The following is a 16821-nucleotide window of genomic DNA, read 5'->3' on the forward strand; positions in this document are numbered from 1 at the left end:
TGTTATTTGTGAGCAGATGGATAAAGGTGGAGTTTTTCATTGTAAGTGAAATATGCCAGGCACAGAAGGAACTGGCATCAGGAACTTTTGATGATGTGAGCAAAGATAGAAAAAAATAATACACAGAACAATAAAAGAGGAAGGCAAACGAAAACTAGTCCTAAGATGTATTCTTCGCTACTATTTTAAACAATAGGCTTGAAAGAGAATGAAGTTATTAGTATCAATTAGGATGTCATAATTTTCATAATTCCATTCAAACTGGAACATAGCCACCTAATTATTTGCTTCTTGTTAGCCAAGTGAAATAGCAGATCAAGAAACTCACCCATTTTTCTGATATAAAACCCAAATTCTAATGCAGTAAATGTCCTGTCAATTAGCCAGATAGCATACAAGAGGCAAGGTAAGTCTGTGCCCCTTCCCTCTCACAGAGACTCCTGTGCACTCTAGCCCACTGCTTCAGGCTCCAAGCTAGAAAAGCAAGAAGTGAAAGTGCCACAGTTCTCTGTGTGGTTAGAACCAGTCAGGGTTATTCAACTTAAACCATGAAGCATTAAGAAAATACATATGCATGCATGCATTATGCACAGAGTAGTTTATTTATAACAACTCTTTCCATAAAGGGCTGGGGAGCTTTCAACAAGATATATAGGAGTAATGAGGTTAATAAAAAGAAAGAAATATAGATAGAAGAAAGAAATGAAAGAAAGAAATGAAAAGTGTTAGCTGTGTATTCCAGGTTTAATTCTAGAGACCTTCTGGAATTTTAGAGTGTGATTTTTGGAGAATTCCTAAACTCATTTTCAGATTATATTAGGTCTGTGACTTGGCCTTCTTCTGTCTGAGAGCTAAGAAAGAAATGAAGATCATGTGTTTATTTTTAGGCCATTACAAACTAACAAATATAAAGTTAAAAGGTAGAATCTGTGGATGAGTCTCCCTCTTGGATTTCTTATGGGTAGTCAGAGAGATGCACTGAGTAGGCTTCTCCATGACAACATTTTGGTCATATTTGTTTTCCCAGTCTGTAGGACAACAGCTGTCCCTATGACTAAAGTAGATAGTTTCTTTTTGACCTAGCTTCTATTCATATGTGTTGTCCTAGCTTCCCCTTTGAGTCTACAGTCTTTTGAGAAATCATTAGAAGTCACTGGAACCTCATGCATGGACTTGAGACAGTCCTCATATGTGTTCCTAGGTACTCAAGGGGGCAGTTGGGAGACTAGGGGGCCATATCTTAACCATCACCTTTGATTCCATGGTGTTGAGCATTATGCCTGACAAAGTATACAGACAATGCCTGTTTATGTGAAGAACAGGTGCATCATTAATGTATGTTTTCTTGGTGTGCTGTTGTCCTCAATACTTCCCAGCTAAGAATGTAAAGTGCTATGGATCTTAGCTGTCAACTTAGTTTTCCTTGTCTGTCTCTTGTATGGATGATTTAAATTGCTTCTTCATTTGGTTGCTTGACACCATGTATTCTAAAATTTTGTGGAAGGTGTGAGTTGGGGTTACAGTTCTAGCAATAGTTTTCTCTAGTGGCTATGTTAAAAGTTCTATTCAGCTAATTTATATTTGATTAAATTCTGCATGCTATACCAATTTGATGAACATTCACAAAATCACACTGGAAAATGAAAGCTTCAAGATTTTTCTTAACACATCCAAAGTACACAAGGCATTAAATGGGCAAAACTAAATTTCCAACTGACTTTATGGAATAGTGTCTCTACTGTTCTCTTTTGGTTTATGTCAAGATTTGAATGCCACTGTTCTGTATTTTTAATTATTTATTGTTTGCTATTATGAGATTTCAAAGCCAGAACTTTGAGGAACTGACAGAGGCACTGTGGACTATGAAGACAGTTTTTGGAGTTAACAATTTCCTCTGGTAACTGTGGACTAAGTCTCCACACTTCAGCTCTCATTTCTGATGGAATAAACTTCTTTCCAGGAGGCTTCCACTTATGCTAATGCACCCAAGCAAACAAGGAGGCTAATAGAACCAGCTGTTTCTGTCTTTATAGCAATTTCCCAACATTCTCCACTTGAGGATTTCTTCTGTCACGTGATTTTTAATTAGGCATTCTTTCAAACCTCCATTAAATGGCCACGACTTCTCACTAACCCCAACAAAATGAAATCCTTAAGATGATAGCCTCCAACACACTGACTGTCTCAGTGCACCTTGATAGGGAATTTAAGTTGGACTGTCTGAAGGAAGAGAGTATGTTGTTTTGATGGAATTTCCTAATGGTACCATTGTGCCTTTATTTTGCTTTGTTAATGTAAAGGATTCAAAGCATTTCAACTTACTACTCATAGTTCAAGCATCTATTTTTCAGATGCACTGAAAATGTAGAGATTGGAGAGTTTGTCTTCTATATTTCCACCATCAACTATTCTAGTTCTTACTAAAGAAGGAGGGTGCAAAATTTTGAAGAATATGTTAAAGTGCCTTCTATACTTAACAATTCTTCTAGAAAAGGCAAGCAGTTGATCTTGGTTTGAGTTCTGGTATTATATCTTCTCAAGGTAATTTGGAAGAGGTTTACATACCAATTTCAGTTTCTTTACCTAAACCTTGAGAGTCATTCTACAGTATATGATTAGGCTACAATCGTGTGAAGACAAAAGAAATCATTCTGGGGAGACTCAGAACAACTCTAAATTTAACTTTTATAATGGATGCATGCCAGAATGAGAAAGATCAAGCCTGTCATGAAGTTAATTTAGTGGGCTAGGATCCCGGAAACCTCCTAAAGCAGGAGATCCCATGCATATGGTCTCAGCCAGTGAGGCATCTCTGAGAAAGGGTATGAAAACAGGCAAGAAGGATCAGTGCTCTGAAAGACACAGAGTCAAATGTTCCTGTTTAAAGAGTTTATAATGAACAAAGTCCAAACATTGTTTATTTTTAAGGAAATGGGAGCCTAAAGCCCTGGGCATGTCCTTCAGGGTGGAAAGGTACATACAATTCTAGTTCTTCTTTTATATATGTGATCTTTACATAGTCCCTGAAGTACCTAGACACTCAGGTATAGGCAATACCACCTCGAAGGAGTTCACTTAGCCAAATTGCAGAAATGGATGCCCAGAGAGAATAGCTAACTTGTCCTGCATCCTGTAACCTATAATGTATTAATAATCATCATAGTAAATTCTATCTGCCAAATATTTGACATGTACGTGAGACATGTTTTAATTTAATTATAAAAATTGCCTTCTGATGCAGCTCTTAGCCACATTGTCATTTCCCATACAATGAAACTGAGAGCAAAGAGCAAATTCTCCTATTCAAAGGGTAGAATCCAAGTAACCCTGATATCCAGGGCTGCTATTTTTTTTGCCACACAGTAGACTGCTGCACTGTCTGGGCTTTTTTGCTGGGGCTGATTCACTCACTAACAGGAGAATCCTGTGGACAAGGTCAGCAACTCCTTTACCATCTAGAAATTGAAGGTTTCAAAGGCATTGCATGTGACTTTCCTTGACTTCTATGGAAATGAAGATGGTCCCTCCTGTGACAGTGCTAAGTGCCGAGTCTGAGTGTAAATGTGCTTTTTGGCACAAATTGTTCTGTTCTAATAGTGTTGATTATAATTATAAAATAATGTGTTTCTGAAAGGCTGCAAGCAATTCTGGGAATGACAATAAGGGTTTTGAAACAACATGGTATTTATGTGAGAAGTGTTTTGTTGAAAATTAAACCTGTGTTTAGGAGAAAGGATCCTGTTGTTTGCTCCTAAGAAACTATCACACCATTTAATTAAATCAAAGCCAGTTGGTTGCCAATTGGGGTTCTTGTCTCACATGAACAATACTGTGTCACCTACAACAAACAAGATATGACTGACCAGAGGTAATCAAGCAAGACTCTTTACCCAAATCCTGTTTTTCTATCTTCTCAGGGCCCAGAAAGAAGATGGAAATGCATGGTCAGTTTTCCCAAGGCTGGGAATTAACTTTGTCTGTAGGGTGAAGCCTTTCCTCAAGGTCATCTCAGATCGTCCATAAGGAATAGATTTTTCGTTCAAGGGACTTTTATAGGAGGCTGTATCTGTAAATAAATGACAAATTCAATGTTTGAGAGGCTGTCTTGACTTCCATTCTTGGGAGGAAAATTAAAGTCCTTCGATGAAATTTAGGAACATCTACGATGTTCTCCGACCTCAAAGGTAGAAAAAGTATGCAGTGTAATTTATATGTATGTATCTCTCTTAAAATAACATCTACCATAACATTGTCTCCCAACCTGTATTTGTGCTTTATTTTCACCAGGGACATCAAAAAATTTAAAGCAGATCTTGCAAGGGAAGTCATAAAATGGGAATATGACAAGATGGTAACATTTACCAGGCTGAAGGACCACTTGATGATTTGGGCTATATTCAATTATATAAATTTCTGCTTTTATTATCTCTCTTGCTAGAAATTGTATTTGAGAATTAGAGTTTAGTAATCTGTATTTTTAAAAATATTCTATATGAAATTTTAAGTATGAACAGATTTGGAAATTACTATTTTAATAGGCAACAGCATATAATGTACCTTGTTTAATATGGCCATGTGTTCTGTCCTTGAGATTTACTGCTGAGAGCCAAAGCAAGATCAACAACATGGAACAGGAGGTTTTTGTTGGTTTTTTGTTGTTGTTGTTGTTTGTTTGTTTTTTAAAGAAAAAGGTGCTTCATTTATCTGATGATTTTATTCTTTTATACTGTGTAGTTGATTCTTCTCAAGTCTATCTGATCAGCCTCATGTGGAAGAATCTGTCAGGTTTGATGTAATCTTCAAACATCCACATAGAAGTTATAATCTGACAGTCATTTATTTTTCCTCGTTTCTACGTTATAAGTTGCCTTCTTCATCCCCTTTTGGAATTTGCAATACAGCATAAGCTTATATCTGAATAATATCATGATCTGTAATGAACTCTCTGAGGCATCTGTTGACAGCTTTAATTTATTGGTTTATCAACCCCAAACATAACAAGTCTAACTTACCTCCCATTTGCAAACGGAAAATTCACTTGTCACTGGCATACAAAGCTGCAACAAATGGCCTTCTCTGTAAAGCACCAGGCTCTCCTATACAGACTTACCACAGAATTGTCAGTCTTCCCAGGAATCCCTTTTCATTCCTGTTGAGGGGAGGTAAGGCAGTGAGCACTAATAGCTTAAATTCAGTCATTTTGACCTTTAAACTAGCAACCCTGAATCTTCTGGAGGACTCTATGGCTCCCAGTGGGAAACACATGCTGGAGAAACTTACTACTTGCAAAAAGCACTTTTGAAATAAGCTGTGGGGATGAATCTTTGCTTAATGCTGTGCTCAGCTCACGGCGGGGTCCTGCTGAGTCTTTACTCTTCCTCATCTTCTGCAGCATGGGCTGTGGCCTGAGAGCTGCACTGCTAAGTATAGGAAGCCTCCTTTCTGCCGTTCACTGAATTAGGGTCTGTCCAATTGTGCCATTCAGGGTGCAGATTAGCCACTAGGAAACTCCCTCTGAGCTCAAGTGTCATACCTCCAGAATGGCACAGTGAGGTAGGACCACTATTTTGCAGGGTATGAGTTGCTTGCAGATAAGATGGGTGTATGTTTATGGTTAATGTGCTGGTTATTTTTACTTATCATGATTTATGACTGGTAAACAATGACCTGTATAAAAATACATGTGTGTTTAGAATATGAGTTTATTAGAGGGCAAAAACAAAATTTACCAGAGAGATGCAGATGTGGAGAGAGACAGTAGAAAGGGCTAGGGATGTATATCAGCAGCTTGGGGCAGAGGTGTACATCTCTATAATGTGCCAGAGACCTGGTATGGGGGATGCTCCTAGGAGTCTATGGGAGTGTCTTTAACTTCAGCTAAGATATCCTAGCAGTGGCGGATATAGAACTTGAAATGGCCACCTCCTTTAGCCAACTAGGACCCCTCAGTGGAGGGATAAGGAAACCAACCCACTCACAAAATGTTTGACCCAAATTCTGTCTTGTCACAGAAAGGACAGAAATGGAACAGAGATTGAAGAAATGGCCAATCAGTGACTGTCCCAACTTGAGACTCATCCCTTTAGACTGAAACACAAAGAAAAGAGCAAACATGGGCAGGAATTTGGACCCTGAACATATGTAGCATATGTGCAGCTTGTTCTTCATGTGTGGATGCCTCAACAACTGCAGCAGGGGCTGTCCCTGAATCTGTTGCTTGCTTGTGGATCCTGTTCCCCTACCTAAGTTGCCTTGTCTGGTCTCAGTGCGAGAGGGATGAAACTAGTCCTGCAGTGACTTGGTATGCCAGGGTCAAGTGATACTCAGGGGCTGCGAGCCTTCCTGTTCTCAGAGGAGAAGGGGAAGAGGCATGGGGAAGGGACTGTGTGAGGGGGCACTGGGAGGAGGGGTGTAAAGTGAACAACTACATAAATTAATGGAAAAAAAAAAGGAATGTATCACCAGTGCAATTCCCAAAGGGAAAGAAGCAACTCTCTGTCAGCTGATGGGCTGAAGTTCCAGTTATCCTTCTTGCATGCTTACCTCTGCAAGACAGTCTCCACATCTGTAAAACTCCAAAGATGAGGTAAATGTCCATCCCCACCATACTATTCTGTAATTAGAACAGTAACCCTGCCTCGCAACTCTTTTGCTCTCCTGAACTGTGGTTCTAACATTTGTGACCTCATTATAGGATACAATGACTAGAAGCGTCTTTCATCAATTAATAAGCACTCAAGCATTAGTAATTTTCACTTTTTCCTCAGTTCCTGAAAAGAATTTGGCTAAGATCAGTTAAGTGGTAAACAAAGTACTATGGAAGCAGGAAGGATGGCTGGTTAACTGCTGCAACCAGTGATAACGTAATATAAAGGCCAGTTCCTGGATATCTTCACATGTTTGGATTCAATGTTTTCAATGTAAGAGTATTTGTACAGATATATGTATGATAGCTTTGAGAGTCAAGTACGACTGGGGATTCAAGAAAATTCAACATAAATGATATGTACCTCTTTTGCCAAATCATATAATCCCGAAAACACCTTCCATCATGCATATGCATTGAGAAGCTTGTAAATTAATCATCTGCACCATTTTCACAAGATTATCTTAGAGTTTAGCAGTGTTTTTTTTATACTTGGCCACTTTGAATTATCTTAAGGAAAGAAATACGGTTTGTCTAAATCCAAGCACGTCTTGGACTAATGCTTGCAATTATCCTTGTTTCCCACATTTGACATTTAAAGTGATATATCATAGGTTCCTACATTGCTAGCTGTGGAAGCGCCATCTGACCCCTTGTGCCTCTCACCATCTGTGAATTCTTGTCAGCTCAGCGTAAACTCTGCATAAATTTCACGATTGAAGATTAGTGATAGAAGAGAGCTTTGTTCACTCTTTCTTCCTGCTTTACTTTTTATTTTTAATGCTGTCTGATTACCCAAGCTATGGAGGGTGTACACAGACCTATGTCAGGTGTCTAAGCACCCCAGGAACTTCCCTTGCAGTGGTCCTTTCTGAGCTATGGCATATGCCCTCAGTTTTCCCCTTCATACGATCTGTGCTCCTGTTTATACCAAACTCTCGGCTCTGGCAGCATGCTCGTCCAAAAACCACAAGTTCAGTTAGGTTCTCTGGTCACATACCACCACCATCTTCTATTCTTTATACTTTCTTTTCCTAATTACATTCTAATAGTGTGTAGGCATGGGCACATGTGCAGATTATAGTCCACTTGTAGCAATAAGAGGATATCAGTACAATTTGTGGGAGTTGAATTTCTCCTGATACCACATCGGTACAAGGGGTCAAATTCTAATTGTCAGACAAGGTAGGGACATCTTTTGTGACATTTGTGAGACTTTAAGTTTTTGTCAGCACTAACTTTGTTCTTGTTTTATTTTTCTCTGTCTCTCTAAATTCTCTTTCTAGTTCCTATTACCCTCATGCCCAAAGCATGAGAATTCCAACTTCCTTATTTATGTTTATTCTTTCTTTACAATTTTCCTTCTATTTCTGTTTGGTAACTCTATAACCTTTTATGTTCGTTTGTTTTTGCATGGGATAGTTATTATGCATTCTATCTCACTATGTTGGAAAGAATAGTTTCAGCTCTGGGATTCGAGCAAATCTGTGCTGATTTCATGTCTAACACTATATGCTTTTTTTCCTCTCCTTCAAATAGAGGTAATAGATACCTTTCAGTTTTGCTAGCAGAGGAGTTTTCAGACAGATACAAAGTTCTTTTCCTCCTAGGATGTTTTCGTCTCCTTGCTTTTCAAGCCACCTAACATTTGTAGAGAAGCTGCTCTACTGCTAACACAATACAAGATGCATGAAGGGGCGGAGATAAATGTCAAAATCGTGCTCCCAAAGTTTTATACATTTAGGTTATTTTCACATAGAGAGGGGTGGTGGGAGAGAGGGAGAGGGAGAGAGAAGAGGGAGGAAGAGAATCATGCACATATGTATTATGCGAACATGAAGGTTATAGGAGAAGTAAATAAAGAGGATAGAAGACATTGTGTTATAGTTGAAAATATTATAATAATAGCCCTGCAGACAGACCATGACAGAATAAGAAAGGGAATTTTTAACTTAAAGAATGACATGCATACAAAGAAAAATCTGAGATAAAGCAAGCTGAGATATGTTCATAACAGCGATAATAGGGAGTACAGTATAAGTCACTGTGTTGCTGCCAATACTTGTTTGGCCTCAGCTGACTCTGACAGTCATTTATTACTAGCTTGTCTCCATTTGCTAACCGCTCAGTCGAGGATAGCATATTAAATATTTACTCAAACACATGATAGAAGGGGTAAGTAGTCACTTACAAACACTGACATTTTTTGATGTCCTAATTTTAGGAAATACGGAAAATATAGAATGAATAAAAGTAGATTAAGCACTAAGTTCATTTTCTGGGGACCCTAGATTGAGGAATAATGAGTTCTTACTGTGGTGTTCCTATGAGCTGACTGTGTGACACTGAGGAAATTCTAAATCAGACTTGAAGTAATATGAGTTATTTGTTTTGCTATAAAGATTTCCTGGGAATTGAGTAACTCCACCCTTTCCAGAAATAGGCAAACATTCTAGCTTGTTACAACATCAGAGCGAGAGAGCCACCGTTGGTAATTGCCTAGGAAGTTACTGGCAGTTGTGTAATGAGGTTACACCACAATATCTCCTTCCCCTATTTTTGTGCCTGAAGTTCAAAGATTCATGACATGGCAGTGGTGCATACCTAGAATCGACAGTGCTGTTAAACAGAAGATATCCCTTAGAAATCATCTTCTATCATGTCAGCAAACAGACTAGTTTTTGTTTTCATTCTCGAAGTGGTACTCCAGATGCCAAAAGGTATACAGAGATGAGAAGATTACCCCATGTTCCAGGGAGATGTGGCTTGGTCTAAGGAGATAATGTAAAATTTCTAGAAAATTCCGTGATCTCTGGCAGCAGGTAGACTGGCACAATAAACTAAGCTAATCTCTCTGGTCTCTCTCAGCTGGCTTTCTGTTCTTTCTCATGTTATGAGGACAGTGAGAAGCATGGTCTGCCTCTAAATCAAATCTGTCTGTTTCTATTTCATGATGCTGACTTTGGGTAAAGGAGACACTATGGCAGTAATAATGTTGATGACAGCAGCAGTGGAATGGTGTAAAGGCCACAATGACCCATAATAATAGTAGGAAGAAGGAGAAATGGAGGACATGGGTATAAAATAGTGAATCACCTGGAAGAGTTCTACGTCATCTGTTTTATGTCATTCAAGTGTTGTTAAAGGCCAGTTTCAGAATAATTATTCTTTATTCTTTCTAAAACAGGAGTTTCTTCTCCAACTGTAAAACATTTGAATTAATAACAAAGCTGAGTAAGTCAATTTATGCTGAATGTCCCACTCCATGAGCCATTACCCTGTGCCAAGCACAGTATTTGTTGTTTTATACGTATTCTCTTTTCACCCACCAAATCCTGGAGATAGGTGTTCTTAGTGTCCTCATTTGGCAAAAGAGAAAATAAAGGCTTAGAAAGGTGGAGGTAATTTATCCAAATGGATTTGCTAATACATTTACTAGGCAGTGAAATATAATATGGAAACCTATATATGTCTGATTATAGGGTTTGGGCGATAGTGCTTCAGATAGCCTGATGTTTCAAAAAGATGCTTGACATCTCTTGGAATGAGAGAAACGTTATATGAACATATACAGAAGTTGCTTAACCTGAGCTGAATAGGAAATGGTTTTGGTTAAATCCAGCAGAGTCTTTGCAATATTTGAAGCTACTGTAATATAGGATGTTTTATGAAATAAAATATATGAAATACAATCAATACCATGCCTACATAAAATTAAAAATTTTAAAAATACTGAAATAAAACCTAGGGGAAAATACTTTAAGATATCAGGATAAACAATGATTTTCTCTATAGGATACTACAATCATAGGAAATAAAATTAATAAAAATAAAAAGGATAACATTAAACTCAAAAGCTTCAAAAGGTCAATATATAATAATGTATTCATGTCAAAAAAAGTAATGATAATAAATCAAAATCATCCAAATAAGAACAAAAGATTTTTTACATAAATTTTCAATATGCACAGATGGTCAATAAAAGATGAAAATGTGTTTAATATCAGTAGGCATCAGAGAATAAAAACTAGGTTGAGATTGTAATTCACTCACATTAGCATGGCTATTGTCAAAGACAAAACTAAAGTAAAATAACAATAAATACAACAAAAATAAAAATTATATAAGAACTGACAAACAGACGGTCCAAGGAAGAGAAGAGAACAATTTCAATCCTGGAGAAGAGCATGTCCATTAATTTCCCTACTAGGAAATCAGTTATGGCGTTCCTTGGTAAAGGAAAGCCTAAATTCAGTGACATATTTGAACCTTCTTGGTAATATGCCTAAAAGAATCCAAGGTAGCATATTATACTGGCCACTTTTGTGTGTTAACTTGACACGGGCTGGAGTTATCACAGAGAAAGAAGCTTCAGTTGGGGAAGTGCCTCCATGAAACCTAGCTGTCTGGCATTTTTTCTGTTGGTGATCAAGGGAGGGGAGGACCCAGTGTGGGTGGTGCCATCCCTGGGCTGGTAGACTTTGATTCTTTAAGAAAGGAGGCTGAGCAGGCCAGGGGAAGTAAGCCAGTAAGAAACATCCCTCCATGGCCTCTTCATCAGCTCCTGCTTCCTGACCTGCTTGACTTCTAGTCCTGACTTCCTTTAGTGATGAACAGCAATGTGGAAATAAGCTGAATAAACCCTTTCCTCCCCAACTTGCTTCTTTGTCATGATGTTTGAGTAGGAATAGAAACCCTGACTAAGACACATATCATAGAGACTCCTGCATATCCACGTTTATCATGACACTAACATAATAGCCCAATACGGAGTTGTCTAGATGTCTATAAAGGTATGAATAGATAAATAAGCCATGGCATATAAGCACAGTGGAGTATTATTCAATTGTAAATAAGAATAAATTTTTGTCATATGCTATGGAATCCATAGAATATGAGAAAACTATGTTAAACAAAATAAGCTAGGCACAGAAAGACAATGTATTTTATTTCTCTCTTACAGGTAGAACATGGAAAGTAAATAAAAATTTTGATGTGTGAATTGAACTATTACTAAGGACTATGGCATGTTTAGTGGTATAGCATATGTAAGAAGGCTGAATGGACACAGTCATTTTATGCAGTGTTTTGCACACATGAAGATACCACAGTAAATTCCATTAGTTTTTGTAACCAAGAGGTTCACTAAAAGTTATTTTGATTATTTAGTTTCTCTAATTTTATCCACTGTCCTATAAATGATGGAGCTTAATTCTTTGCGTCTGGAGGAAAACTCTTTTGCTTCTGCATCTCACATTACTTTCCTCTGTTGGCCTGCTCTTGGGCATTGTAGAAAGCATTTCATGTGCTTTCTCTCACATGTAACTTATGTTTTATAGAGCTACAAAAATTATCTGTTTCTATATGGCATGAAAGCAAAAACAGGCAGGAAGAACAAAATAAACCAAGGAGAAGGGTAAAAGATGGGAGGTTCATTGGATAAAAATTAGATATGCTGAACATACAATATGTATTTACACTCATTATACAATATATGTGTATTTTACACATGAATCATGAAAATGTTCTAATGTAATACTTTAACAGGTACTGTATAAATGTTGCAATTACATCCTGTTTTGCTCATGATGAATGAGAAATTGGGTTAAGTGATAAGCAATGGTTTTGCTCTCTACCACTAATAGGGAGCAGGGAGGTAGGGCAGAATGAATTGGAGGAACACAAGGCTCAAGGGCCCAGTGAGTAGAACAAGGAGAAGAGAGACTGTATGTTCTACAGCACTTTAAATTGTCACAGAGATGTCTGATGTTGCTGCAGAAGGAACTTAGACTAGGAGATGCTGACAGCTTAGCTGTATCCTATAAAGGACAGAGTAAGACCTTCAGGGCCAAAAATGCAATCTGTTCTCTTCTGGGGAGAAGACAGCTACTGAAAGGCCTCCTGTGGCCTGACCCATCAACTTGGGCTCTACCCATTTATCTTAGAAGCTAGTGTTCTGGGTATTTATAGAGAGAGCTGTGATGACAACAGACAGAAGGTAAGTTAATTTGAGCAAAGGCCCCTAGTGGAAGAGACAGGAGGCCTTACAGAGTGGGTTTTCTAATGTATGCAACTTTTAAAACTTCTTTTACAAAGGCTCAGTCTTGTAGCATTTAACTTAATACCAGGGGAAAACAAAATACAATCTAGGCAAACCATGATGCAGGAAGTGGGGGTGGGAAGGAATCCATTTCCTGAAAAAAAAAAAAAATACCACAAAGCAAATCAAAACTTGCCTTCTAGTTCCTTGGAGGATTAAAAGTGGACAGTAGAATTACCAATAATTCTCATATTTTCCACGTCCTGTGAACTGACAAACCATTCTCTCTTGGGTCCCCTAACGTCCCTGTAGAATATATTAGCCAGTAGACAGCAAGGCAGGATCACTGAGACTGTAATAAATGCTAGTGTACATTGTGGGTAAATATGCTTTCATCCTCTCTCTTTCTTTCTTCCAATACACTTCCCCAGTTTCTTCTTCAAGGGGCTGCTATCTAAACATTTTGTCTCTCTGTTAACCAGAAGCATAACCCCATAGTTTTAAGTTTCTTGGATACAAGGACCAGTTTGCCTGAGTCCTAATCATCTCTTACACACGTAGCTCTGAGCAAGTCAAACAACCTCTTAACCATAATGAATTTATACAATGTTGTTTGCATATGAAACATGTTCATGAGATTGAATAGTTAGTTTCCAAGTGTCTCTGTTTCTTGGTACAGACCTTTACCAGGGGAATAGGTGAAACAAGTGAGTCACTGGACCAACTCTTGACCTTGCCTAGGTCAGTATGGTGCCATGTGACTAGCTGACTCATGTTCTTGCTGCAATGCCTTCCTCCTCAAGATAGATTTTATTGCTTCTTACACTGCAAGCACAATAAATCTTTCTTGGATCTTTGGTTTCTTTGATTCCCACCATACTTCTGCTTATCTGTTAGCCATTGAAGTATCTTCCTCTCCTGTTAAAGGTTCATGGATGAAGCTGGAGAAAGACCGAATAGGGATCATCAAAGCTTGGAAAGACTAGAGAAAGGGGGAGAAACTCCCTTTTGACAAAGATAGTTTTGGCCCTGTATCATCCAAGTTAGATTTAAAACTTGAGAGGGTAACAGTTTAGTAAAGAAGACTAGATAAGCCTCAGTTACCTGGAGTCCATGAGGAAATAATCATGCCTTTTCCACCCATGTGCTGCTTCTTCAGCTCTAGGTACCCCCCCCACCTTCCCCATTGCTGGTACTCAAAGCTTACTCTTCCTTTAATACTGAAATGTTTATTATACCACTTTCTCTGTTTGCGTTTCTTTTCCAAATGAAAGTCAAGGACTCTTTCTCCAACCTTTGATGACCTCTCTGCTGACGTTCTTGGGTCATTTGTTATTTTCTTTTATTTAAGTAATTTATGACCACTTCTTATTTTCTCCCTTAATGAATATGCTCAAGTATAGATTTGAGGCCATAGTTATGTTCTCCCTGACTAGCCTAGTTCCTGACAAATAGCAGATACTCAATTAATGTCTGAAAATCAATGTATGAGGAATCAGCCTGGTGGAATAATCTAAGATAATACCTTCCACTTTCTAAGCCTTGCTCTCCCATCTCTGAGGCTCTGACGCTTTGAAATGCCTATTGATGAAGAAATGTGGATTTGTAGCTCATCTCTGCTACTAAATTTGCAAAACTTTGCAAATGATTTATCTACTAAATCTTCATTATCTAATGGGCAAATTATACCCTCATTCTTACAAGGAGGCTTGAGGGATTTAAGTTACTGTATATAAAGTGTTTAGTGAGGCACTCTGAACATAGTTAAGTACCTAAAATCTTTGTTGTTAGTTTGAGAAAGAAAAAAGGATTAAAAACAGTCTTTCTTCCTTTGAGTTACTTTGTGTCAAGTATTTGGTCTAAGCAATAAGAAATGTAATAAACACAACATGGCCACTGTGGATAATTTTGGTTACCTCACATGTGGGTGGAAGAAGATTATGGAAGTGGAACACTGACATAAAAAGAGGCTTTAAGAAAGTTAGTTCTCCACTCAGTGACTGAGTGAGTTGTGATCATGCACTATAGCATTTCCAGTGGACTCTGACTTCCTTTAATCCATCTGCTACACCATCGCATGGGGTATAGATCAACTAATTTCTTCCCTTGTAGAGTCAAAAGATTAATAATCTCATGCCTTCCTAGAACAGGGAGCTTTATTATTTCCCTTCTCTCAATTTTTGTCTTTTCAAATCACTTCCAATTTTAAGATTTTTAAGGTCTAGCTAAAACTCTATCACTTCTCAAACTAAAGCCACTGGTACATTGTGCTCCAGTTGCATATTTAAGCTGTTGAGCTTTACAGCATGTGTTCTAAGCATTGCTAAAATGCCAGGTTGTACAGTGACTTGTGTCGTAAGAAAATTCTTCATATTGCTGACCATTATAGCAATCAGTGATGGCAAAACATTACAGACAAAAATCCAGGAATAATTTCAAAAGAAATTAAGTTCTCATGGGAGCAATACGTGATCAAAGTTGGAAAGAATCTCTCTGGAAGGCAGTAACCCCAAGTTGAGTTCAGCCTTGATTGTTAGTGCGGCCCCCAACTACTGTAGAGCCAGCCCTACATAACAGTACAGTCCTTTCAAAGAAACTATCCCTCTCCTCCCCATTCCAACTCTAGCAGCTGCTTGCCACTTCCCAGTACAGGCATTCCCAGTACCATCCAAGATCAGGCATTTATTTGTGTTGGGGAGTGTGTGCATACAATGAGTATATGGGTACATCCATGTGGGATTGGCCTTAACTTAGGTGAAAAATATTATAAGATTTGCTTTACAAATTCAGGCCAGAGAGTTAATTCAGTGTCCTTCAGTTCAAGCTGATTATCAAAGGTTAGTAGGTAAGAGTGCTTTGAAAAAGAGGTATTTGTTGATCTTGGTTATCTTAAGGACTTCAAAATATCTTCTATGTTGAGGATAGGAAGCATGTTTTCATTTAAATTTTTTTAGATTTTATAACTAGGCAGATTCACGAAACTCAAAGTCCATCTGTCTTTTACTATAAGTGAGTAGGGTGGAAGTGAGATTGGAAAACAGATCTACAAACTACATTTTCAGTCCTCTTCTATCATAAAAGGAGCTCAAGTACCCTTATATACCATGCTAGAGTAATATATTATTTGAATTTTTTGTCTCAATTAATATTCTGAGATAATCAGAGAGGAAGTATTGGTTTTTCTATTCATGCTTCACCTACATTGTATCAGATTCCCAGGTCCAGTTTCTAGCTGTTTGTACTTCTGGAGGCCAGCATGTAGAGAAAAATCTTCATGTCACAGGAACTGTGTAAATCTTTTGACCTGTATTGATTCTCTGTGCAGTATGGACTTCCTCTGAGAAGCATTGTTATTACCCTCATTTTACAGATAAAATTGCAGCAGTGAAGTTAATTGATTGGCCTAAGATCCTTGTAAGTGGCAAAACTAGGATTTAACCACTGATGTTCTGGCTCTAGAAACTGCTCTCTGAAAAGGAACTATTCTCTGACTCGGGAATTTAATATTTGTGTCTGAATGGCTGTTGTCCAATGTCAAGCAAAGACAAGCATCTTCATAGATCATAGAGTCATTTTCAACACCTTGATATTTGCATAAAACAGTTAAGATCTTTTTCTGAATAAATCAATTTTACTCTTACAATAAAGTAATTTTATTCCTTCAAATATGGCTCTTTATATACATTTGTGAGAAAGAAAAATTCATTTAAAAAACCACCATTTCTTGTAACACAGCTAAAATCATATTTTTCTAATAGATGCGGTAAAGTCATTGCTCTTTATCCAACAGATATCTTTACATGAAATAAACAGAATAGAAGGTCCTGATAGTGTTTACCAAATTCTTTGTGAAATACCCATCATGGCTTATTTCAAAATACCCACATGATGCTAATTAATGTTGGAATGGGGAAAAACATATACACTTTTTATACATAAGTACTTGTACTATCTCTTTTATGGTCTTTTGATATTTTATTTTAAATTGTTTATTTTTAATATGTTTAATTACATGTATATGTGTATGTGGGGTTAGGTCAACATGAGTGTAGGTGTCCATGAAGATCAGAAGAGAGCAGCGGGTCTCCTGGAACCTGAGTTATCAGTGGATGCGCATTGCCCAATGTGGGATTTG

Source organism: Mus pahari, chromosome 6 (assembly GCF_900095145.1).
Source record: "Mus pahari chromosome 6, PAHARI_EIJ_v1.1, whole genome shotgun sequence".
Classification (NCBI taxonomy): Eukaryota; Metazoa; Chordata; class Mammalia; order Rodentia; family Muridae; genus Mus; species Mus pahari.